Source organism: Polyodon spathula, chromosome 1 (assembly GCF_017654505.1).
Source record: "Polyodon spathula isolate WHYD16114869_AA chromosome 1, ASM1765450v1, whole genome shotgun sequence".
Classification (NCBI taxonomy): domain Eukaryota; kingdom Metazoa; phylum Chordata; class Actinopteri; order Acipenseriformes; family Polyodontidae; genus Polyodon; species Polyodon spathula.
In genome coordinates, this window is record NC_054534.1 from 52,626,322 (window position 1) to 52,652,974 (window position 26,653).

Genomic DNA, 26,653 nt, shown 5'->3' on the forward strand with positions numbered 1-26,653 from the left:
TGCTGGATCTGCTGCTTATTGTGTTGTGTGTGTTGTATTGCTAATGAGAACCGCACTGCCGCCTCTATGACTTGGGACCCGCTGACATTCTGTCTCCGTCGCATTGCCACCTGTTCCGTCTCAATCTCAGGATTTTCTGGCTGCTCACTCAGCTTCCACGCAGGATCCACTGCTGCCAAGTCGCACTGCCACATGTGCTGTCTCAGATTCAGGAATCTCTGGTTGCTTACTCTGCTCACACACTGGATCCACTGCTACTGCACTGCTCCATCTCTGACTCGGGAAATGCCGGATTCTGGAACTCTGCTCTGCACGCTTGCGTTTAATGGAAAGCTCTTTGTCTTGTCTGATTTTTAAAATACTTTATTCAAATAGTAAAAGGTATACAAAATAACAATTTTCAATGTAGGAATCCAAAGGATTGGCCCCTGGGTCTGACTCCAGGCACCAAGCTCTATACAAAATACAACTTTTCATTCACAGTTCCTGGGGTTAAATAGCCCTCTCCGATTGGTTGAAATCCTACAGAGCTTGACTCCACTCAGTCTGGGCTCATACTCATAATTGTCAAGTGTACCACAGCGTGTGTGACGAATGCTTTTATTGCTCCAATCTTATTGTACATAATTATAACAAACTAACATTCAATAGTATCTGATTACAACATCATACAGTACATAAAAACTAACATTCAATTGTGTTAAAGGATTACAAATAATACTGCATATATTTGCCTTTTAATGCAGTGTTTTACTGGTTATTGTCAAGTGTGTAATTCCTGCAATATAGTAGTAATAAAACATAGCTAATTTGCATTTGTTAATTTTACATAGGTAAATAAATACATATGTTTGATGACTTCATATTGTTTTTTGCAATATATAATACGTACTTAGGCCCTTTTCTCCCATTAGCCTTAGGACCCTCATAACCTTAATCTGGCCCTGATCCAGTGCCTTTGAAATTGACTCCCATATATTACCTTTCAATTATAAAATGGATTGGATAAATTAAGTGCTGTGATTGGCTGAACAAGATCACATTACCGCACAGCTATGACATCATAGACCAGCTTACTTCCCTGATATATTAATATTACTACGCCTTAATAGTAACACTTATCTAAACAGTGTTTCTGTAGGTAAAAATGTCAACATACAACTGAAACAGCATTTAAATCACTCAACAATCTGTTTTTTTCACCTCTGTCACTAAGAATGACTGAAAAATTGGCAAATACACTGTGGTATTTATTTAGTTAGTGAACAGAACAAAGAAAACTCTAAGGCAAGCAGTAGCAGTAACACTTTATTCAAAAGCCATCTGAGCCATCACCATGCAAGTCTCACTCTGCATGTATTATATATGCAGCAGCATCATCTACTTATTAAATGAAATATTGCCTTATAAAACTGACTAGTGAGTATGCAATGTTTAAACTTGACGCAACAGATACATCTCACCACTACCCTACGATTTCAACAACAAAATTGAAATCTCTCCTGCTCTCCGCTGATACAACCGTTGGGCTTTTAAACAAGGTTGGGTTCGGAATAGAATTCTATTGTGCTCGCTGCAGACAGGAAGGACTGCGGCACTGCCAAACTGACACGGAAGTCGTTTAGTCCACATATCATCTTATTTATTTATGCAGGTTTACAATCTAGGGAAATTATGCCGGTTACCGGCCATCGGTATGAAAACAGCCTCACAAATTATTGGTCAGCTTCTCTTGAAGAACGTAAAGCCTGAATAGGATTATCTCCTACAAAACAAAACAAAACAAAACAAAACTCCCTAAGTGCCAGTGCAATGCAGTGTTTGGTTGTTTCATGAATCCTCCCTCAGAAATGAGAAATCAGACTTCTTTCAATTCACAAATGTCATTTAATCTAAAAAATTTTACTATAAATGTCAATGTTCAATGTAATGTTTATGGCAAATAAATACATTTTAAAAAAGTACATAATATATGTTACAATCAAACAGTCTTCAGGGACATTCTTCCACTTTTTTCTCTGTGGAAGGATACATAATATATCTCTTTTTTTCCTTACGTATTCTTACGTATTCAATTTAAATTTAGTGCATATTTCTGTTTTTTGAATGCGTAAAATGGCAGGTACGCCGCTTATCTGGACCGCTGAGTAAAGGTTCTGTTAATTTTGTTGCATCATGTCTGGTGTTTAGCCGCCTTTACCCTTTTAAATCTGAATTGAAGTGGGAGTGTAGAAATTGAGTAGACGTGAAATAAAGGATAATATATTAAACTATAGGTAGGTAAAGCCAACTGTACTGAAAAAGTACATAAGATATGGTAAAGCCTCAATATCACTCTGATGGGATCATGATTATGGATTGTTTGTAATGTTACAGCCCTTTTAAAAGTTTCCCATAGAACAAGCATAGCAAAGTGTAATAAAGCATAGTGAAAGCATGGTAAAGCAAATGTAAACATTGTAAAGCCCATAGGTATGGTAAAGCATATAAAAAAAACAGCAAACTATGATGCAGAGAAGCATCCCCATGCTGCCACCACCATGCGTCACGGTAGGGATGGTGTTCTCAGGATGATGTGCGGTGTTAAGCTTGCGCCAAACACAGCGCTTAGCGCTGAGGCCAGAAAGCTCTATTTTGGTCTCATCAGACCATAGAATCTTCTTCCACTTGATCTTAAAGAGTTTTTCTTTTCCTTCTGGCAAACTCTAGCTTAGATTTTATGTGAGTTTTTTTCAACAATGGCTTTCTTTTTGCCACTCTCCCATAAAGGCCAGTTTTGTGAAGCACCCCACCTGGGCTATTGTTGGCGTATGCACAATGTCTCCCAGCTCAGCCGTGGAAGACTGTAACTCCTTTAGAGTTGCCATAGGCCTCTTGGTGGCCTCCCTGACTAGTGCTCTTCTCTTCTGGATTCTCAGTTTTTGAGGATGGCCTGTTCTAGACAGATTCACAGTTGTACCATATTCTCTCCATTTCTTAATAATGGACTTTACTGTGCTCCAGGGGATATTCATTGCCTTGGAAATGTTCTTATATCCTACTCCTGATTGGTGCTTTTGAAAAACGTTATTCCAGATTTTTACTTTGAATGTTCCTTCGTCTTCATGATATAGTTTTTGTTAGGAAATGTACTAACCAACTGTGGGACCTCCCAGAGACAGGTGTATTTAACCTGAAATCATGTAAAACACCTTAATTGCATACAGGTGGACTCCATTCAACTAATTATGTGACTTCTGAAGACAATTTGTTGCACCAGAGCTTGTTTAGGTGTATAATATCAAAGGGGGTGAATAATTATGCAATCAATTGTTTTCTGTTTTGTATTTGTAATTAATTTAGAACGATTTGTAGATTTTATTTTTCACTTTGACATTATGGACTTTTTTTGTGTTGATCAGTGGCAAAAACTCCTAATAAAATGTGGAAAAGTCCAAAGGGGAGAATACTTTTGAGAGCCACTGTATTAAACACATAGTATAACCATGGGGGAAAGATGCAAAGTTAATGTGGTAAACTGTTATAAGGGACCATACTTTGCACCAATGTACTGTATTGGTGGAATGGTTGAAAGTCCCTAAGCAGTCCGTAATTTACCTGTTTTTTGGATTGTTACTACTGTGCCATGTTACTGCTACTATCCATGAACGTGTAAGGTTGTGTGTAGAAAAAGGACTTAAGGCTGTCATTCTGTTATATTATCTAATCATCCCATGCACTTCACTAAGTTAAGGAGGGCTATTGTAGACTGCACATGAACTTCCAACAACAACCTGAAATTGCTTGCATTGATCCTTAGCCCTGCGTCATGACAATAGTACTGTACCACATTACAAAAAACAAGCCAAATTGAACGTCACTGAAGATAGAGCTCAGCTGCAGTCTGCTCTAGAAAATGGTCCAAAGCCCATAAAGTGACACTTGTAATGCATAAAATGGATTTAAACTATGTAAATCATAGAGATTTAGTGGGGGCACTTTACAGGGAAAAATACCTATGTTAATAAATGGTGCAACTTAATTGTATTACCCATAAGACAGGGACAGGGAAAATATCAGTTTTCTAACAAATTTGCCCTTCATACATAGATGCGACAATGATATTATGATATTACTAGAGCTAGCAAGCACCATGAGAGCTTCCCCCTTCCCCCCTCATAGCTGTGATAGTGGACCTCAGTCCTGAGCTGAAAATCCTTCCCATTCATCTCAGGCCTCTCTTAAGCGAGATTGCAAATTGTGCTGGCTATCGATTTGTCCACTGAAAAAGGCTCTGGGAAAGTGCAACACTCAAGGAGTACCTACATATGAACAGCTCAAAGGGATCACTCTTTAAGCTTTAGGTTGCTGCGTTAGTGCTGTTAACTTCCAAATGGATCAGCTGGTAAGCTGCTAGGGCTTCCATGGTATATAATTAGATTAATATATGGGTTATGGATTATTTCTTTTCCATATGAATCAAGAATGTAGCATTTTTTTTTGTTAGTTTGACTAATGTTTAATTGATTTATATCAGTACTGAGGAAACTGAAATATTGACATTTTACTGGGCTTAAATTTAGCCAAAAAGAAATAGGCAGTAGTACTTACAATACATAAGTGTTTAAGGAAATAATTAAACAGAACATATTCCAGGAGCACCTTGTACTTTTGTTGTGTATATTTTACTTGAAGGGAGCATCTTGCAGGAGCATCTACAGCAGGAGCATCTTGAGCAAAGAATGGCCAGTTTATGCATAAAGGCACTGCAGTTTGTCTGTAGATAGACCTTTTTCAATAGAAGTCTCGATAATCTGCTCAAATTGTGCCAAATTGTGTGGTTGATTTGTGATATGGGCTACTATCCACTGGGGGCTTCCAGCCTTTATTGTGTTGTCCATTTTCTAGGCATGCATAATGACATCATTTCTGTATCTTCCCTTGGTACAGCGCACTTGTGTCAGTGGAATACATGTACCTAATTACTGGGTTTTTTCAGTAGCACTTTGGGCCAGTCCATTGAAAAATACATATGTTTGCAACTTAGATCATAGCAGGCTGGAACAAGTGGCAGAGCAATTTGTGCAGTTTTTACTGTCTAATTTTCTATTTAATTTTAATACTGCAGGTTATTTTAATCTTTGTGTGCTTGACATAGAATTCTTCACTCCGACATTAGAAAACATAAGAAAAACAAGGTCCCATCTGCATTGGTGAGGTATCAAGTGTTATAACTGTTACAGGAGCTCACTAACATTGGCAGCCTGTAATACAAGCCAAGCAGTGTGTGTCAAGGTTTGTTAAATAGTTTGGGTTAACATAGGATCTGATTTAGCACAGGGGTATAATTTGTTACAAGACAGAATCCTTATACCATTGAAAATCATGTTTTCATCATCATCATGCTTTAATATGGTCATAAGCAACTGAATAAGTTAAATGATCTCATTCTATTTTCTTTAGGCTAAGCCACAGTAATGTGTTCTAGAAATAATAGAATAAAGGCCACCATATTTGTAACCAAGGAAACAAAGAATGTCACCGAATAAAAGCAACACAAAGAAAAAAAAAAAAAAAAAAAAAAAAACACAGGCAAATTGCTCTTCCTGGCTTTAAGAATCCCCAATAGTGAAATTTATCTCATACACACTGGATACAGATATGCAAACATTGATTTTTTAAGTGCACTTATTTATTTATTATTTTTAAGCAGAAACTGTTCTGCATCTATATTAAATGTTGCAGTCTCAACATAATTGCAAGGTAACTGTAAATAGCTCACACATCACTTAATTTGTGTTGGACACTAATGCTGTAAAGAGCTCCTCAGGGTCCTGCTTGCATTTCATGTTCTGTTCTGTGCCTGCTCCACTGAAAGAGCCATCATGCTCATTGTCAGCCTAATCTGTAATGGGTGTCTTGTATCTGTCACAAAGGATTCTTTGTAATCCAATGGAAGAGGGTTGTCTCTTTTGAAGACTGAGAATAATTCTCAAGCATAATTTATTGCATACCTGCTTACATAATGGTATAGAAAGGTCTCCATTTTAAAATATATATTTATATGATTTACATTAAAGGTAAAAGAGACAGACACTTTTTATTATTATATATTTCCATAAACACAATGCAAATAATGACTTGATTGCTTTGGACAGATAGTCATGAAGGAAGCAGGTCAGTTGTAGCAAGAGCTATAGCAATATACTGTACAATAGCAAGTGACAAATGACCTACGGTAATCCAATTGATATCTGTAGTATCGCGGTGGTGTACAGGACAAAGCCGCTAGGTGGAGCTAGAGTGCTAGTAAGGTATGGATTAAGCAGCAGGTTTATGGGTAAGAGAGAGGAGAGTTAATCAATAAAGAACTGGCTACGAGCTGAGTGAACCGAGATGAGTGTGCTTTGTTTACTGATATTTAACTGCATGAAGGTTAAATACGACAACTGGCTTACGTAAAACAGAGTCGTACTGCTACAGCAAACTTACAAGTGTTGCAACAAAATAGAAAAGATGACAGTATGGCTTTTCAGAGCCTAAGGAATCACAAACAGCAGACGGAAGAGAGTACTGCTGTTTCATTGCGTAGGAATGTCTGTTCAAGAAATATTTGGTACTCTGACAGATACTAGAGATGATGAGGATTACAATAGAGCTATGAGAAAATTAGATGATTATTTTCAAGCGCAAGTGAATGTAGTGTATGAACGACATTTATTTATACAAACACAACAGGAAGAAAATGAAAGTGCGGATCAGTTTATGTGCTTCAGAAAGAGGAAAACTGAATTTAATGCTACTGTAGACGCACCAAAAGAGATCAAGTTATTGATACATCTAAATCAAGGACATTCTTATAAAGAGGGAGAATGCTCAATCTTGGAGATTTACTAGCACAAGCCCCAGAAATGATGGACAAGCAAGCTTCCCAAATAGAGAATGTGTTGAGTTGTAGGAAACAATGTGCAAGAAAAAAAAAATCACATACCTTAAGAGACAGCAGACATTCTGAGAATGTTACCAATGAAACATGCTTTTATAGAAAGAAAATGTCCAGCTAAAGACAAAAGTGCAATAAATAGGTCATTTTGCACGTGTGTGCAAAACCACAGTAACAGCAAACCCCCAAACAGCTAATAAACAACAATGGAGACAGGGGCATACAATTTACTTCTTAGAAGAAAAGGAGGATGCCTCTGACTATGCTTTTAATGTTAGAGGAACAACAAGAGATGGCAATACAATAGTAGCTGTAGGAGGAATACCAGTGAAAATGCAAATTGATTCCGGAGCAAACTGTAAAATAATAGATAAGAATCTATGGACTAAATTAAAAATGAAAGGCATTAAGACAAGAAGCTGTATTCACATGGAAAAAATAAAAATTCTAGGTAATGTTCCAGCAAAGGTGCATTCATTGTTATAGAAGGGGAAGTACAGCCATTACTAGAAAGAGAAACTGCAATAGATGAGGTTTTTTTTTTTAAATAGGACTCCAGACAAATGCTGTACTTACAGAAAATGATCTTGTCAAGAAATACAACAAGTGCTTCTCTGGTGTAGAAAAATGAATGACCTATAGCACACAATAAGACAATAATTCCATTCAGCCTGAGAAAATAGGAAGAAAGCTAAATAAGCTTGAAGAAATTGACATAATAGAGAAAGTGGAAGGACAATAGTCCAGTAATAATGGTGCCTAAGCTACCAGGAGAGATACGTCTGTATGTAGACATGAGATGTACAAACGAAGCAATTATAAGAGAAAGATACTCAATTTCAACAGGAAATGAGCAAAAAATCAAGAGACATCACAAATTTCATGACACACCAAGGACTGTACAGGTATAAGTGACTTATGTTCGGCATCAGCTCAGCTCCAGAGATGCATCAGAAAGTGATCCGTCAAGTGCTTCATGGATGCAGCAAGGCCATACTGTATCTCAGACAACATCATTGTACACAGTGAAAACAAAAACAACATAACCTAAGGCTGGAAATGGTTCTTAAGCGACTACAATAAAAGGACAAATGTGAATTTGGAAAGTCCAGACTGGTGTTTATGTGTCATGTGTTGTTACAGCACAGAATAGGTCCATCAGAGGCTAAAGTGAAAGCTGTCAGAAATGTTTGGGGACCTGAAACAGCATCCAGGTTCAGAAGTTTTCTTGGTTTAGTATACTTCAGTGCTAGATTAATTCCTAAATTTAGCAAGAATAACAGAGCCACTCAGGAAACTGACAAGAAAGGACACCCATTTTATGTGGGGAACACAGCAACAATATGCATTTGACATGCTGAAGCAGAAGCCAACAGAGGCTGAAACACTAGAATGCCTAGACACGAATCATTGGTGATGCTACCCCCATAGGACACAAGTCAGAATGGACAGAGCTGAGCCATAAGAAAGAATCAGCAGAAAAACTGATGCATCAAAACAGGAGAATGGGTTTGGATTTGAGAACAGATCTACAAGATGCATTGTGTTTTGGGAAAGTTAGTATTAAGAGGAACCAGAATAATAATGCAACAGAAATTTAGGAAACAAGTAATTGTGCCGGCGCATGATGGCCATCAAGATATTACAAAGAGAAAAAAAAAAAAAAGATTACAATCAAAAGTATGGTGGCCAGGCAAAGTATTTGTAGAAGATGTCATTATTGTCAACTAGTAGGCCAACCTGCAAGGCCAGAGCCAATGGAACGTATGGAACTTCTCAAAGTACCATGGCAGGATTTTACAATAGATATGGTGGGACCATTACCTATAGGAAATCATTTACTCGTTACAGTAGATATTTTGAAGTTTGTATTCTTTGAACAACAGCAAATGTCAAAATCATTGAATGTTTGGTTCAAGCGTTCATTACTCACAGCTTACCAAATTTAATAGCAAGCGACAATGGACCCCAATTCATAGCAACAGAGTCCAAGAACTATCTGAATGAAATGGAATAAGACACAGATCAGTCACACCATTATGGCCTCAAGCGAATGGAAAGGTAAAATGCCAGACTCCTAAAAGCAATAAGAATTACTCAAGCACAAAAGCTTGATTGGAAAAAAGAATTAAGAACATTCTTAATCACCTATAGAAGTACACCACGCTCAACAACAGGTGTCAGTCCTGCAGTACTTTTCAGACGAAAAATAAGAACACAATTGCGAGAAGTGAATGATAGAGAAATAGCGGATTCAGAATTCAGAGAGAAAGAGGTCAGAAAGAAAGGTAAAGAAAAGAACTGTGCAGACAAGAAAAGAAACGCAGAAAGGTCTTAAATGCAACTAGGAGATTAAGCACTGTTATAATAGAAATGACAAGAAAACTACATTTGAACGATAACCATAAGAACAATAAGATCAGCAGAAGTAACTGAATATAAAAGAAATTGATCACAAATAAAGAAATTGATCCAGGGCCAGATTAACACATAGACTAACTGTTATTTGGATTATATATATATATAGATTTGCGCCTAAACTGGAAAAAACAAGAAAAACTGGACGTTGAAACCAAAGCATGTATCTCAAAATCAAATTGTTCTGACAGGTGTTACACAGACTTCTGTACCCCATAGAATGCTGTATCCCCACATGATTCCATGCCTACGCAGATACAGTTTTTCAAAGATTGCTGGACATGCATATGCAATATTTCTGTGCTCGAGCCCTGCTGTGTTCTCAAGCACTGCAATTAAGTTCTGCTGCAGCTTGCAAAAAATATTGTAAACAAGACAAAACGAATTCTGTGGCAAAATAAAATAGCGCATTTAACACCAGTGATTTTCTAGAAGTACAGTACGTTCACCCTCCTGCATTGCCCTTGATTTAAAGTAAACTTATAAAACTTTCTTTTAAAATACATTTTCATTTTATTTTATTTATTAAATACTGTTCAGAAACGTAAAGCATTTGAAAAAATGCATCTGTGTTGGCGTGTGTGGTAGGGTGCCCCGCCCCTGTGCGTATTTTGTGTTTTATGTTGTATGTGGGATGTTATATGTATGTATGTAGTGGTCCACAGAGTGTGGGCTATGTAGCACATGTGATTTAAAATGTATATTTGTACTGCACAATCACTTCACGTGCAGATTAAAATGGGTATTTGCATGGGAACACAGGTAGTGCACAATTAATTCACGTGTAGACTGTGCTGGGATTCAAGTGAATAATTGATTATCAAGCAAGTTCCAGCACAGCTGCATAAGAGTCAGTTTTTACGCACAGAGGGTTGGTGTGTTTAGAGGCAGAACAAGAGTTGGGAGGTAGAGAGAAAATATATAAATAACTTACAATTGGTACTCAAGCTGGAATTATACCAGCCCGATACTTTTGTGTTCCATGTCTGTTTGTTTGTTATGGCCATCGTAACGTTTTGTTTTGGATCTGTGTTTTGTGCTTAAATAATTTTGTTATTAAACTCACACAACAGCACTTCGCAAATACAACTGTGTCCTACATTTCATGGCCTGACATCACCAACCGACAATTCGTGACACTTGGTGTCAGAAAAGTGGATAAACAGCGACTTCAATATGCAGGCCAGCAACAGTACTGTAGGGATACAGTGGATGAATGGATCTGCCTGAAGGTCGTACCAGGGAGATTACCTGCTGCTCCTGCCTCCACCTCTACAGGGAGACTACCTGCTGCTCCCGCCTCCACCACTACAGGGAGGCTACCTGCTGCTCCCGCCTCCACCGCTACAGGGAGGCTACCTGCTGCTCCCATCTCCACCGCTACAGGGAGGCTACCTGCTGCTCCCATCTCCACCGCTACAGGGAGGCTACCTGCTGCTCCTGCCTCCACTGCTCCAGGGAGACTACCTGCTGCTCCCGCCTCCACCGCTACAGGGAGGCTACCTGCTGCTCCTGTCTCCACCGCTACAGGGAGGCTACCTGCTGATCCTTCCTCCACCGCTACAGGGAGACTACCTGCTGCTCATGCCTTCATAGGTTTGTTTACAGTTTGGACCCTGTACTTTTATTCTGAAAAAATAAAGCTGCCTATTTTTTTTTTTTTTTTTTTAAATGTGCTCCATGTGACGATGTGGCGCTGTTGTGTATAAACTTTTTTTCTTAAACAGTATTAATTTAAATTAGAACACACTTTCTATGCTATAGACCACCGCTGGCTATGGGAAAGGAAAATGGAAGGAAACAGTTTCTTAGTGGGATTTGGCAAGATTGAATATATACCGATCTATATGATAGATATAGTAGGTACATTATATTTATATAGACACAAACACAAACCCAGGACATCCCACATTGAAGTGCCGATACCGCTGTAAAAAAAGAGCCACCTCCCTTACAGGAACTGGTATCGGGCTTATTTCTTCATATTTGATTGTGTCACCTACCAACCCTGACTTCTACCCCTGTGCACATTATTCTCTCCCCTGCCAGCCTCAAATCCACCCTCAAACTTGCTCACCAGGCTACAGGCTTTCAAGTGCATTCTGGGTTCACTTCTGACACCAGTGTAACGTTACTGGGTTCCAGGATAAATGCAGTAAGACCAGGCAGGTAGTTTAAAGGCTTGAGCCTGTAATTAGTAAAACAACAAATTAAATATAAACAAGGGAAGGGTACTGGCAGCAAACACAAAATAAAGTGGTGATTCACTATTTCTCTTTTCATTCTTTCTTTCCTTTTCCTTTTTACTTTTATCTCTCGCTTTTCTCACTCTATCCTGTCATTTCTACTGTTCACGCCAAGAACGGGGGTTGAGGGCAATGCTATCGCAAAGTAAACTACTGCAGCCATTTCAGATGAAATGCGGGGGAATAAAAAATAAATAACCCTTGATTGCGCAGGCAGTAAAGTCAAGCAGTCCAACAGTAAATCCGAAATACCAGGATTATGTTTTGTGAAGAAAAAAATTATCTTCCGCAGAGAATAGGGACAAGCAATTAATGGTACGACTATTTCAGATGCCTTGAAATTAATTACAGTAAAAAACGGTGTATCAGTCGTCCCACCCCATTTTTGAGACAACAATTTCAGGAAAAAGCCTATAGGTCACACCAGTGTATCAGTTGCTCCCCTCTTTTTAGGACCCCCTAAAATACTTAAAAAATACTTATACAAAGGTTTTTACAGTAAGTAAATCTTACCTGAAACTGGGTGCAATTCGTTATGCTTGTTTTAAATTCTTGGTCATCAATGAACTACAGTTTTAATAACTAGTTTCCCCTTTCTGGACGAGATATTCAGTTAATTGACTTAATGTATGATGAAGCGGTCTCCTATTGGAACTGCCAATCCTATGACTCTCATGACAATCTCACAATCAGCAACAAGGATACACAAAATCATTTCCTAACATAAGGCAATTAAACTTTTAATATCAGTTAAAAATATTACTTGCATAAAGTGAAGTGTAGTTATTTTTTAACAAGGTCCAGCATAGCAACTAGCAGTGTATTCAAGGTACATCTAAGTCTCAGACATCAAAAATAAATGGGCTGTATTTCTAAATGTCTGAGTTTAGAAAACACTGTATTTCCTGCAGCAGAGCATATTCCTCATAAGATTAATGGCTATAATAATACTTACCAAGTCAAAGACATTCCATTTGTATATGCAATGCTAAACATCTGTCAGAACTAAAACAGATAGGCCTTTATTTTCCAGTGTATTCTTCTTAACAGTAAGGGTCCCTTCTAAAAGCAATAACAGCTAGTAAGATACTCTATTGTGTTTTATCCTTATATCATCATTTTATAGACACCATATTTTGGATCCTAGTAATCTAACATTATATAAGTAAATACCCTATAGCAACTGCAGCATTCAATGTGAGACATCATCCAATTTAGTCACATGTAACGTGGGCTGTACCGCATCAGCCTCCACATCTTTAATAGTCATTGTGCTTATACAATGGGCCATTATTATTTTAAAGTTTAAGGATAATAAAAAGTACGTTAAAAAAATAATGTGTTCATTTGTTTAACTCTTTGATATTTAAAAAAAAATTGCTATGAAAATAAATAAAAATTGCTCACCTTTGCTTTCACTATCCCTTTTCTATTAATTGATTAATTGAACATCTTTATCATGAAAAAATGCTAATTATCTCTCTCTCTCTCTCTCTCTCTCTCAGCAGATGTGTTAACAGCGGGGCGAGTTATTCCTCTGATTGAACCACTGGTAGGAGAAATGCTGCCGATGGTAATGCTGTCAGCAGACGTGCTGACAGTGGGGTGGCACACTCCAGCAGCGGAAAGGCTGCTAACTGATGGAGGGAGAGGAAGTTCCTGCTCTCCCTATGGTGGTGGGGGCAGATGCAGCTCCTGCTGCTCTCCCTCTGGTGGTGGAGGCAGAGGCAGCTCCAGCTGCTTTCCTCTTGGTAATGGAGGCAGAGATACCTCCTACTGCTCTCCCCTCCGGGAGCTGGACACTCATGCTGCCCCTTCCGGGCACTGGCCCCTCGTGCTCCCCACTTCTGGGTGCTGGACACTCGTGCTGCCCCCTTCCGGGTGCTGGACACTCCTGCTGCTGGACATCCTGCTCCCCGCTTCCGGGTGCTGGACACTCGTGCTGCCCCCTTCTGGACGCTGGAGACACTTGCTAGAGACCCTGCTACCTGGGAAATAAAACTTCACCCGGTCTGTCGCTTGGAGGCGCTGTTGTCCAAGTTCTGACGCCATATGTGGCAAGAAACAAACATAACACTGAGAGTGAAATGGTGAATGCGCTTGCTGGTGCTAGTTTATTGTAAAATAAAAGGTTTAAACACACAACACACTCAAAATAAATGGCGCTATGACAACATGAACAGACAGACAAAACAGTGGATGAACAGACAAACATGTACCGTGCTGGTGCTTCCAGCACGTCATAGCAATTGTTATTTCTTTCACATTTTATTTCTCCTCTCCGCACCCATTCTCCACTCACGGAACACACAACCCCGAATGAGTGAATTGTGCAACTTTTTATTCAGCTTTGCTGGGATTCAACTACTAATGAATTATTCACTTGAACCCCAGCACGTGAACTAATTTGTGCATTCCCCGTGCTCACATACTATTACATACTTTATCTGCACGTGAAGTGGTTGTGCCTAAATACAACTATATATTTAAAATCACTTGTGCTGCACAGACCCATTTATATCCTATGCATCCATATATATATATATATATATATATATATATATATATATATATATATATATATATATATATATATATATATATATATATATATATATATATATATATATATATATATATATATATATATATATATATATATATATATATATATATATATATATATATATATATGTTAATAGATTATATTTATAAATTAACTAAATGCAAAGTGAGTGAACAGAAGAAAAATCTAAATCAAATCCATATTTGGTGTGACCACCCTTTGCCTTCAAAACAGCATCAATTCTTCTAGGTACACTTACACAAAGTCAAGGATTTTGTAGGCATATAGTCAGGTGTATGATTAAACAATTATACCAAACAGGTGCTAATGATCATCAATTCAATATGTAGGTTGAAACACAATCATTAACTGAAACAGAAACAGCTGTGTAGGAGGAATAAAACTGGGTGAGGAACAGCCAAACTCAGTTAACAAGGTGTGGTTGCTGAAGACAGTTTACTGTCAAAAGTCATACACCATGGCAAGACTGAGGACAGCAACAAGACACAAGGTAGTTCCCTTTCAATTCAAAAATAACCATCAAGGTATGGGATATTGCCGTCAGGCAGTAGGATTGGCTGAGGTTTATAGCAAAGCTGCCAATAGGCCTCCGCGCGAGCTGACACGTAAGCCTGCCCCCCTGGGAGCTTACTATGCGCAGCGTGCAAAGACTCTCTTCATCTTTTGCCATCAGCCTTTGTAGGACATTGAGCTGGTAAGTTCTCTCTGAGAGATTTACAGTGGCTTGTGAAAGTATTGACCTCCCTTGGCATTTTTTCTAGTTTGTTGCCTTACAACCTGGAATTAAAATTGTTTTTTTGGGGGTATGCATCATGCCTACCACTTTGAAGATGCAAAATGTTTTTTATTGTGAAACAAACAAGAAATAAAACAAAAAAACAGAAAACTTGAGTGTGCATAAGTATTCACCCCCCCAACATCAATACTTTGTAGAGCCACCTTTTGCAGCAATTACAGCTGCAACTCTCTTATGGTATGTATCTATAAGCTTGGCACATCTAGCCACTGGGATTTTTGCCCATTCTTCAAGGCAAAACTGCTCCAGCTCCTTCAAGTTAGATGGGTTCCGCTGGTGTACAGCAATTCTTAAGTCATACCACAGATTCTCAATTGGATTGAGGTCTGGGCTTTTACTAGGCCATTCCAAGACATTTAAATGTTTCCCCTTAAACCACTCGAGTGTTGCTTTAGCAGTACGCTTAGGGTCATTGTCCTGCTGGAAGGTGAACATTCGTCCCAGTCTCAAATCTCTGGAAGACTGAAACAGGTTTCCCTCAAGAATTTCCCTGTATTTAGCGCCATCCATCATTCCTTTAATTCTGACCAGTTTCCCAGTCCCTGCCGATGAAAAACATCCCCACAGTATGATGCTGCCACCACCATGCTTCACTGTGGGGATGGTGTTCTCGGGTGTTGAGAGGTGTTGGGTTTGTGCCAGACATAACGTTTTCCTTGATGGCCAAAAAGCTCAATTTTAGTCTCATCTGACCAGAGTACCTTCTTCCATATGTTTAGGGAGTCTCCCACATGCCTTTTGGCAAACACCAAACGTGTTTGCTTATTTTTTTCTTTAAGCAATGGCTTTTTTCTGGCCACTCTTCCATAAAGTCCAGCTGTGTAGAGTGTACGGCTTAAAGTGATCCTATGGACAGATGCTCCAATCTCCACTGTGGAGCTTTACAGCTCCTTCAGGGTTATCTTTGGTCTCTTTGTTGCCTGATTAATGCCCTCCTTGCCTGGTCCGTGGGTTTTGGTGGGCGGCCCTCCCTTGCCAGGTTTGTTGCGGTGCCATATTCTTTCCATTTTTTAATAATGGCTTTAATGGTGCTCCGTGGGATGTTCAAAGTTTCGGATATTTTTTTATAACCCAACCCTGATCTGTACTTCTCCACAACTTTGTCCCTGACCTGTTTGGAGAGCTCCTTGGTCTTCATGGTGCCGCTTGCTTGGTGGTGCCCCTTGCTTAGTGGTGTTGCAGACTCTGCGGCCTTTCAGAACAGGTGTATATATACTGAGATCATGTGACAGATCATGTGACACTTAGATTGCACACAGGTGGACTTTATTTAACTAATTATGTGACTTCTGAAGGTAATTGGCTGTACCAGATCGTATTTAGAGGCTTAATAGCAAAGGGGGTGAATACATATGCACGCACCACTTTTCTGTTATTTATTTTTTATAATTTTTTTTCATTTCACTTCACCAATTTGGACTATTTTGTGTATGTCCATTACATGAAATCCAAATAAAAATCAATTTTAATTCCAGGTTGTAAGGCAACAAAACAGGAAAAATGTACTTCCACTGATTGTACTCGACAGCCTTGAGCTTGAGAAGCTGGCTACCGCCCCTTCTCTGAGTTTATTTCAATGTTTGCTCCTTTGAGCATTATATATATATATATATATATATATATATATATATATATATATATATATATATATATATATATATATATATATATTGCATTTTTCAGCTTTCACTGCTTATATATATATATATATATATATATATATATATATATATATTATATATATATATATATATATATATATATATATATATATATTGTTATTTTTTTGATTCTATATATGTTTTGTTGGGTTTTTGTATTGTAACATCTTCCCAAGAGGAATAACGGGAAATAGAATGGTATTCAGAGGACACGTTGCACGCCTGTAAGGCCACGCAATTTTTGCAGCCTCGATCTCGCTCCACGCCAAACCCGGAGTTTAGCCTGCTACTAGCAGCCACTCCTAAAATTACCACTCGCGGACTGTGTACATCTCACCGCATGGTCGCTGTTTTTGGTAGCTACGCTACGAATATCTGCACTCAGTGCGGCTGCAGTTCCACAAAAAAAAAAAAAAAGTACTTTTTTCCCCATACAACACATAAGGAAGACTACCGCCAACGACACTTTCAGTTGCCCCTTACCAAACAGGTAAGTATAGCACAACACCATTGTCTTTTGACTAGACACTGTACTAGCACTTAGATTCTCCTCTCTGCGGGTCAGCTGACGCTTTGGCGTCTAGTGCATAGCATCTTCACGCTCAGTGCACGTGCTTCGGCGTTTTCATTGTCAGCGCTTTGGTGCTTTGGTGTAGCGTGTCGGCGCATTGTGCTTAGTGCCTCGGCACTTGGGGGACAGACGTTATAGGGACAAGTCAGGCGTGGCAGAGCTCACGTCTAAGATGTCCCAGTTTATGGACGTGATGATGGGTCAGCAATCGTTACTCATGTCACTGACAAAGATGGTACCACAGGCCACTGACGCACAGGTCGGGCCGACAGCCATCCAACCGGCTCTGCCCGCCCCAGTCGCCCAACAACCCCAAGGGGTTTGGGACATAGATGCCATCTCCAGGGATGCTTCAGAAGGGGAGCCTCTCATTGAGGAGGACAGTGTGGAAGCTGAACTAACCTCTCACAACTCAGAGCAAGACACTGAGTTGGAGGTGCTGGACACCAATAATCCCTTGTGGTCACTGGTGAGCGAGCAACTCGCCACCTAGGGATTGAGTGGCCAGCCGTAGAATTACCTCGGCTGTCACTGTTTGAGTCGCCATCTGTGCGGTCTCCACAGCCCAGGACGCTCCCAGCCTTCCCTGATTTTATTAAGGAGGTGCAATCCACCTGGGGGGCCCCAGCTTCTTCATCGGCAACTTCGCGGAAGGCTTCCGCGTTTGCCATGCAGGGAGCGAGTTAAGGGGGACTGGCGTCTTTCCCACCAGTCGATGTCGCCTTTGCGGCCCTAGTTAAGACAACGATGCTCTTGGGCCTAATTAAAGACCCTGCATGTCCTAACAGACAATGCGGGACCACGGAGGTTCATTTAAAGAAGGGATATTCAGCAGCTACAGAGGCAGTTAGATTGTCCAACATGGCCAGACGTTGCTGGTGAAAGATCTTCCAGAGCACCTTTCGGCGTCTCTGAGGGCAGAATTAGTGTTGGTCGCTCAACTCCTTGTCAAGATAGCCCAGCTAAACACTCAGGCCCAGGGCAGGAGTATTGCCTCCCTGGTAGTTGCCAGAAGGCAGCTCTGGCTCTCGCAGGTGAGAGTTCAAGAGCCTGACATTGCCCCATTATTAGATGCTCCCATCACACCGGGGCACACGTTTAGCCCAGCGATGGACAAGATGCTACAATGCTCTGCTAAGGTCCGGGAGGCATCTCAGCAGATGGAGAAGATGTGGCCGCATAAGCCCTTCCAGCCTAAGCGCCAACAGGAGCATCTGTGGCGTAGAACACCACCACAGCACCTACCGTGGCCACGGGGTGCTAAGACACGTCCTTCAGCTGCAGCAGCACTCGGTCAGCCTCATTTACAGGACCACAGCGCGAAGGGTGTCACCCTAAGGGAGGTGGCAGACCAAGTCCCCGAGGTTCTGGCCAGCCTCCTAGCGAACAAGCGCAGCCAAAACAGCCCTGAAATCTTCAGGCAGCTGTTAACCCACCCTTATACTGTCCCACAGCTCCAGTTCTGGCAACAATGCACCAACTACATCTGGGTACGCAAGACTATATCCACCGGGTACACCCTTCAGTTCTGGTTAAAGCCTCCCCCCTTTAGGGGGGTGGTTGTAATTGCAGTGAAGGACTCGGTTCAGTCCTCAGCTCTGAATGTGGAAATACAGGCATTGCTCAGGAAGAGTGCCTTTCAACAAATAGACCCTGCTCTGTTCGACCAGGGGTTCTATTCCAAATACTTCCTAGTGCCCAAGAAGGACGGCGGGTTCCTCCCTTTTTAGATCTGCAAGTACTGAGCAAATACCTGCAGGTGTTATCGTTCAGGATGCTTACGCACAGGCACGTTATCCAGTCTGTCCGACACAGTGACTGGTTCACCACCGTGGACCTGACAGATGCGTACTTTCACGTTCCCATCTGCCCGGGTCACAGGAAGTATCTGTGCTTCGCATTTCAGAGCAGGGTGTATGAATTTTGTGTCCTCCCATTCAGCCTGTCACTAGCTCCTCGAACCTTTTTGAAATGTATGGATGCTATTCTAGCTCCTTTGCGGACTCAAGGCGTCCGACGGCTGAACTATCTAGACGACTGGCTCGTCTGCGCGCAGTCGAAGGAGCAGTTGGCACAGCACTCAGTGATTAGCCTTCCTACCGTGGAGCCTTACTGCCGGGAATCCTCCCTCGCGACGGCTTGGGTACACTGTTCCCATATGTTGATGGTTATTTTCGAATTGAAAGGGAACGATAGGTTGCGGATGCAACCCCGGTTCCCTGAATGAGAAAATAACCATCAAGCTGCGAGGTCGTTCCGTAAGCCTTCACGGCCTGAAGAGCAAAAGAGGAAGAGAGTAGTAAGCTCCCAGCGGGGCGGGTTTACACGTCAGCTAGCACGGAGGCCTATCGGCAGCTTTGCTATAAAGCTCAGCCAATCCTACTGCCTGACGGCAATATCCCATACCTTGATGGTTATTTTCTCTTTCAGGGAACCGCATCCGCAACCTATCGTTATACTGCATCAGCAAGGTCTCTCCCAGGCAGAAATTTCAAGGCAGACAGGGTTTCCAGATGTGCTGTCCAAGCTCTTTTGAAGAAGCACAAAGAAACGAGCAATGTTGAGGACTGTAGACGCAGTGGTTGGCCAAGGAAACTTGCTGCAGCAGATGAAAGACACATCATGCTTACTTCCCTTCGCAATTGGAAGATGTCCAGCAATGCCATCAGCTCAGAATTGGCAGGAAACAGTTGCACCCTGGTACACCTATCTACTATCTGGAGAAGTCTGGTCAGAAGTGGCCTTCATGGAAGACTTGCGGCCAAAAAGCCATACCTCCGACGTGGAAACAAGGCCAAGCGACTCAACTATGCACGAAAACACAGGAACTGGGGTGCAGAAAAATGGCAGCAGGTGCTCTGGACTGATGAGTCAAAATTTGAAATATTTGGCTGTAGCAGAAGGCAGTTTGTTCGCCGAAGGGCTGGGGAGCGGTACACGAATGAATGTCTGCAGGCAACAGTAAAGCATGGTGGAGGTTCCTTGAAAGTTTGGGGCTGCATTTCTGCAAATGGAGTTGGGGATTTGGTTAGAATTAATGGTCTCCTTAATGCTGAGAAGTACAGGCAGATACTTATCCATCATGCAATACCATCAGGGAGGCATCTGATTGGCCCCAAATTTATTCTGCAGCATGACAACGACCCCAAACATGCAGCAAAAGTCATTAAGAACTATCTTCAGCGTAAAGAAGAACAAGGAGTCCTGGAAGTGATGGTATGGCCCCCAAAGAGCCCTGATATCAACATCATCCAGTCTGTCTGGGATTACATGTTGAGACGGAAGCAACAGAGGCTGCCTAAATCCACAGAGGAACTGTGGTTAGTTATCCAAGACGTTTGGGCCAACCTACCTGCCGATTTCCTTCAAAAACTGCGTGCAAGTGTACCTAGAAGAATTGATGCTGTTTTGAAGGCAAAGGGTGGTCACACCAAATATTGATTTGATGGTGATTTTTCTTCTGTTCACTCACTTTGCATTTTGTTAATTGATAAATATAAACTATTAACATGTCTATTTTTGAAAGCATTCTTTCTTTACAACATTTTTTCACACCTGCCTAAAACTTTTGCACAGTACTGTATATATATATATATATATATATATATATATAATATATATATATATATATATATATATATATATATATATATACACACACACACACACACACACACACACTCACACCGACATTAACACAAAATCCACACAAGGCAGGGCACACTGCCATAGGTCATTAACATGTGTAAGTTCAACAACAACTATAAATAAAATGTTGTTACTGTTATTAAGCACTAGTAATAATCTGAAGCTGTGGTATTTCAAAATAACAGAAGCATGTTTTTACTTTAGTGAAGTAGGCTAGAATGTATTTTGTTCTTTATTGAAATACATTTTCAGCTTTCATATTGAATCTTGTTATGTAGGTGAATCAAACCAAGTAAGAATTTGCTTGAACCGTTTAAGATGTTTTTCAAGTCAAGTAAGCTTATTTGTGTATCTTTAAAGGCACATGCCTGAAACTGTAAGGTAATTCATATATTGTAGCATGCATGGGGGTAGGGGTCAGGGCTGGTAGGTGACACAATCAAATATGAGGACATGAGCCCGATACCACCTCCTGCAAATGAGCTGGATCTTTTGTACACTGGTATGGGTGCTATACTCCAGAACAGGTGGTCCTGGGTTCGAGTCCGACCTCCACCTGTGAAAAAACCCTACCTGCGCGAACCTCAATTCTACACAATATGTTTGCTATACTCTCCCTGTCCTTCTACGCACAGTGAGCCCTTGTTAAAGGTTTCAAACAATGATTCCGATCCGAAGCAAATGTAAAATTTGCCCACATTTTTTAAGTAAAAAATATAAATATTTTTAAACTAGCAAGAAATGACTTGGTTGTACTAGCAGCAGTTCCGGGACTGTTTTTCACGTAATGTTATTATGGACAAACTTTACCTTCTAACTCAGTGGACCATATTTAGAAGTAAGCACAAAATTAGAGACACAATTTCAGAGAAATAAGACCGTTTTAATGGTACAAACCAGAAATAACTCTTGACTGGTCCTTCCTGCAACTAAGTTTATGCTGTTAAATGTACACTGTTGACATTGTTTTATTCACAAAAAAAAAAGTCTTTGTATTTGCTTCAAAATGAGGTCTTTTTTATACTTCTGACACGGCAAGTATTTTCAACTGCCTTACTTAGAGAATAATTACATTTAAAAGAATAGTACTTGCTTTTCTTTGTTTGTTTAACACTTTCCTTTAATAAACTATATGTGGGAATTCTAGGTGTAACACCGTGCAGAGACGTCATTGGCACTGGTTGTGCCATTTGGTGCTATTGCATGTATTTGTAATGAATGCATGCTCAGTAACTACATATTGAACATTTTATGCTAAAACACCTGCCTAATTTTGTAAGGTTGTAATTACTAAAACCATAACGTCACAACAGCAAGGTTTGCTTGGTTTCTTAGAGCTTCTTAATTGTAAAATAATTTATAAAATATAAATCGTCAGTTAGTCCTTCAGTTTGCCCCCCACTTTTTAACAAAGTTAAGCGCCTATTATTGAGACACACAGTGTTTAGACTATTGCTTCTCACACTGATTAAAACACTGAATTGTTGTACTGCTTTCACCTATAGGTACCAGAACTGACCATATGCTACTGAATAAGAAAGTTTACTGGTTCAGAACCTATCTACACTCAAAGTGAGTATAATTTCGATTTTTGTTATTATACAGTTGGTTATTAATTACACTGAACTCTTTAAATTAGGAACATTGACAAAATGGTCCTTAAAGTCTTTGTAATTTGTATCAGAAAAACTGTATGAATCCTGTATTCACGACTTCTGATTGAGTTAAGTAGATTTTTGCAGCTGAGGTTTTATAAAATTAATATTGGCTGAATTGGGCATGCATGTAAAAGGTTTGATCAGTAACATTTCAAAAACTATGTTAACTAGCCTCATGTGTGATTTATCAGGTTTATCCATCCAGTAAAATGACAAGCTGTAAGTTAAGTCATTTCTGAATTTCTTTTTCTACAAGGTCAAGTTCAAATTTGAGTCTAAAAGTGGCCCAAAATGGCTCAGAATGCATTTGAGAGCATGTACAACCCCAGAGCTTCGCCTGGCCAAAAGATTGGTTTTGCCCCATGAGTTTCAGACAAAATGATCATTGTCCCCTTTCACCTATGATGTTGTACATAGGCGCTGGAACAGCCAGCTATGTGTTGAAAATTCTGGTGGTGGTATCATAGCCAATAGCAACACCAAAAATAATATTTCTTTAGGTTTAAAAATGTGCATACAGAAACATAGTAGGCAATAGGACCACAGGAGAGAGATATATCATCACATTTGGTGGCAACCGCACACACATTCCGATTGGAGCCTTTACTTTTGCTGTGAGCTAAAGTTTTTTTCAGCGGAAGAAAGATTATTTTTAAGGCAGGAAATATGCAGAGAACTAGGATAATTAAAGAATGAAAACATACCATACAATGAACACAGGACATACAGTGAACGCAGGACATACAATGAACACAGGACATACAGTGAACGCAGGACATACAATGAACACAGGACATATAATGAACACAGGACATACAATGAACGCAGGACATACAGTGAACGCAGGATATACAATGAACACAGGACATACAATGAACGCAGGACATACAATGAACGCAGGACATACAGTGAACGAAGGACATACAATGAACACAGGACATACAATGAACACAGGACATACAGTGCTCAATGTGGGGAAAACATAAAGCATGTCACCAAGCTGACCACGCTTGATGCGACTAACTTACTGAAACTGTACTTCACTGTGTGTGGCAGAGCAAAGCTCTGCTCTTTAGAAATTGGCAGGGATGGGGTTAACTTCCCCTACCTGCCTGGGTTTATTATGTTCAGGTGGCTGGGGTTGATTAGTTGATTAGGTTGATTAACGATCAATCAGCGCCCAGCCACCTGATATAAAAGGAGGCCTCTGCTTCTCATTTGGAGAGAGGGAGCTGAGGAAGCAGGTTGGTGTTTGTTTTGTGGTTTTTGAATTTTCTAAATCCAGTGAAGGCATTGCCCAGCCTGGAAACTTTATTTTTGTGAGTTTTGTTTTTGCTTTATTTGTGTTTGAGTATCTGTTATTTTGCCCTTGTGCACTTTATTTTTGTTTATTTATAATAAAATAGTTATTTTTTTGAACTGCAGTCTGTCTCTGGGCCTCTATCCACTCGCCAGCCTGCCACACTGTGCTAATGACTTCTTGCACAGCTGAATGTTCATTTTCTGCTTTGCGACGGCTGAAGACCTTCTAAGGCAGAACATGCACCAGACAACTTTAAATGCAATGGCTTTGATAACCAAACACAGACAGAACCAACACCGTAGTTATCTGTTTATACCACATATTACCACATAGATACCTAATTTGGCAGAAGGAAATATATTTCATGGCTATATCTGTTTATGGGATACACCAGCTTTGTCTGTGGTACTAGAATAAATGTGAACATAGATTTAACATTCAAGGTAATTCAAGCGCACGTCTAGTTAAATCATATTTTTTTTTTATGTAGATTTTTTAACAATACGTTAAATATTCATACAAATGCATAGATGATTTGTGAGCTGCAGGTCCAGAAAGCTAGTTTTAGAAAATACATATTCTTATCATTTAATGTTGGTTTGTATTGCATATATCCCCAAATAATCCACGTTGATGGGTTACTAATCATTGGGTAAAGTTAAAAGTTCTTCATATGCACTTTATGCTTCACCTAGACTACCTGTTCCTTAGAAAAATGTATCAAGTTTTACATGAATGTGCTATGGGCTCTGTTTTTAAGAGTCCAGAATGTCTGAACGCACGGATGCACAACCCCTCCCCCCAGTCTAACTACTGTGTTCCATTTTCTGGCTATTGCATGCTGTCCTACATTTAAAGAGTTTTTCCAGTAATTATGTCAGTGCAAATTTAAAAGTGAAAAACTTACCCTGTCTTAAATGCTTTTAATCTGGGTGCCCACAGCTGATGTATATTGTAAAGGAACAAAGGTGTATTGTACTTTATAAGATAATTGTTCTTGTATGCATGGGTATGCCTGAGCATAAGTACAAACGAGTACAATCTCTAACGAGTATGGGTAATACACAATTAATTTTGCTATTGTTATTTAGAAAGAAAATTTGTAAAACATCAATTGAATCAGCCCCTTGCTCCAATAGGGCAGTGACAACTGTCAATCTCAAGTCTGCATATTTTCCTGGTATCCTTTCGTATTTGTTTTTCATATCAGACCCTGCAACTTTTCTGTGGTCCCTGCTTACCTTGTGTAGGAGGAATTGTAATAAATTAATTTCCAGAGCTACCTGGTGCAGGCATTGCAAGTGATCTACATGCTGTAGAAAGCTGCTTCAGAGCCTTGTATACTATACTGTACTTTAAGCATTTTATCACAGAACTGTAAAAGATTCTCTAAAGTATGCAATCTTACCCCTCCCCACACCAAGATGGTACAGCAGTCGACTGTTCAGAATTATTTGTGAAATAAAGTGGATGCCTGTTTTTTTTTTTTTAACCAGGCAGAGTTATTTGGCAAAGACCATATGGCTCTAAATCTTGATCACAGGCATCCACCACTTCCATCAGTTTGCTTGTTGTAAAACACCCCTGCTCCTCCAGGTTGACACTGGTCTTTGTACAAATCCTGCTGCTTACTTGGTAGTCAATGCATTTACATTTGTCTTATCTGACTTTATATTAACATATCAGTCCTGCACTTTCTATTCACTGTTCTGCCTGACTGATGCTACAAAGAGCACTGCTTGGCTGTTTAGTGCAGCATCATTGGCTGTTCCACAGGCATTACATTTTTAAAAATGGTACAGCAAATAATGTCCATACATATTATGAGCATAGTGTATAGAAAATGACAGGCCTTTATTTAAACCTGGGTGTACATTATGTATGAATTGACCACAGACATTTGTTATTTTTTTTACTTTTGACATAAGCGACCAGGAACAAAATGAGGAAAAGCAACTAAGCAAAATCATAAGCAACTACCAGCACGGGCAAGCCCAATTCTGCAGGTTTTAAGCATAACTGGTAACTACTGAATCCTGTTTTCTGCAATTCCTTCGCACGACAACTGGGAACAGCTTCAATACACAGTGCCTACCAGGATAAAGCAGTATCCAAAATGATAGAGGAAAAAATAATATTTGCCGTGGAAAAAAACCTTTATGACAAAGATCATCACAATTCTAAAGATACAGAGATGAAAGACTATATATGGAGGCCTGTCCGGTAGTTAAAGAAAAGGGTTCGAATCCCGGCTCACTGGCAGACTCACTGTGTGACCTTGAGCTAGTCACTTAACCTCCTTGAGCTCCGTCTTTGTTAGAAATGACTCGCATGCCTTAGTCTCTGTAAGTCACCCTGGACAAAGGTGTCTGCTAAAATAAGCAAATAATAATAACACATTGGAATGTACAATGCTATATTTTTCGGAACACTGCTACTTTCTCTCTAAGTAACCACTTGTCAATAGCCACAGTATGCACAGATTCAAAATGACTTAATCTCTTTGGTGTCTCAGGTTCTGCTTGATGCAGTAAAAGTGGAAGCAAAGGAAGCCAAGTACGTAGCTGTAATGGTAGATGAAACAACCGCTGTTGGAAACGCAGTTCAACTTTTTTTTGGTTTTTAGATATGTGACAAGAGGGGTCCCAAAAACGGTTTCTGAGTTTTGTCAGTGTGACAGAAACTAAACATGCATCTGACGTTTCAGATTTAGAGCTTTTGCTTTCTGAAAGAATTTGACTGTTCCAACAAATTAGTTTTCCAGTGCTGTGATGAGGCTTCAGTTATGCCGTCTGATCATAATGGTGTGCACGCTCGTGTGAAATAATTGTGTACTCCCAAAG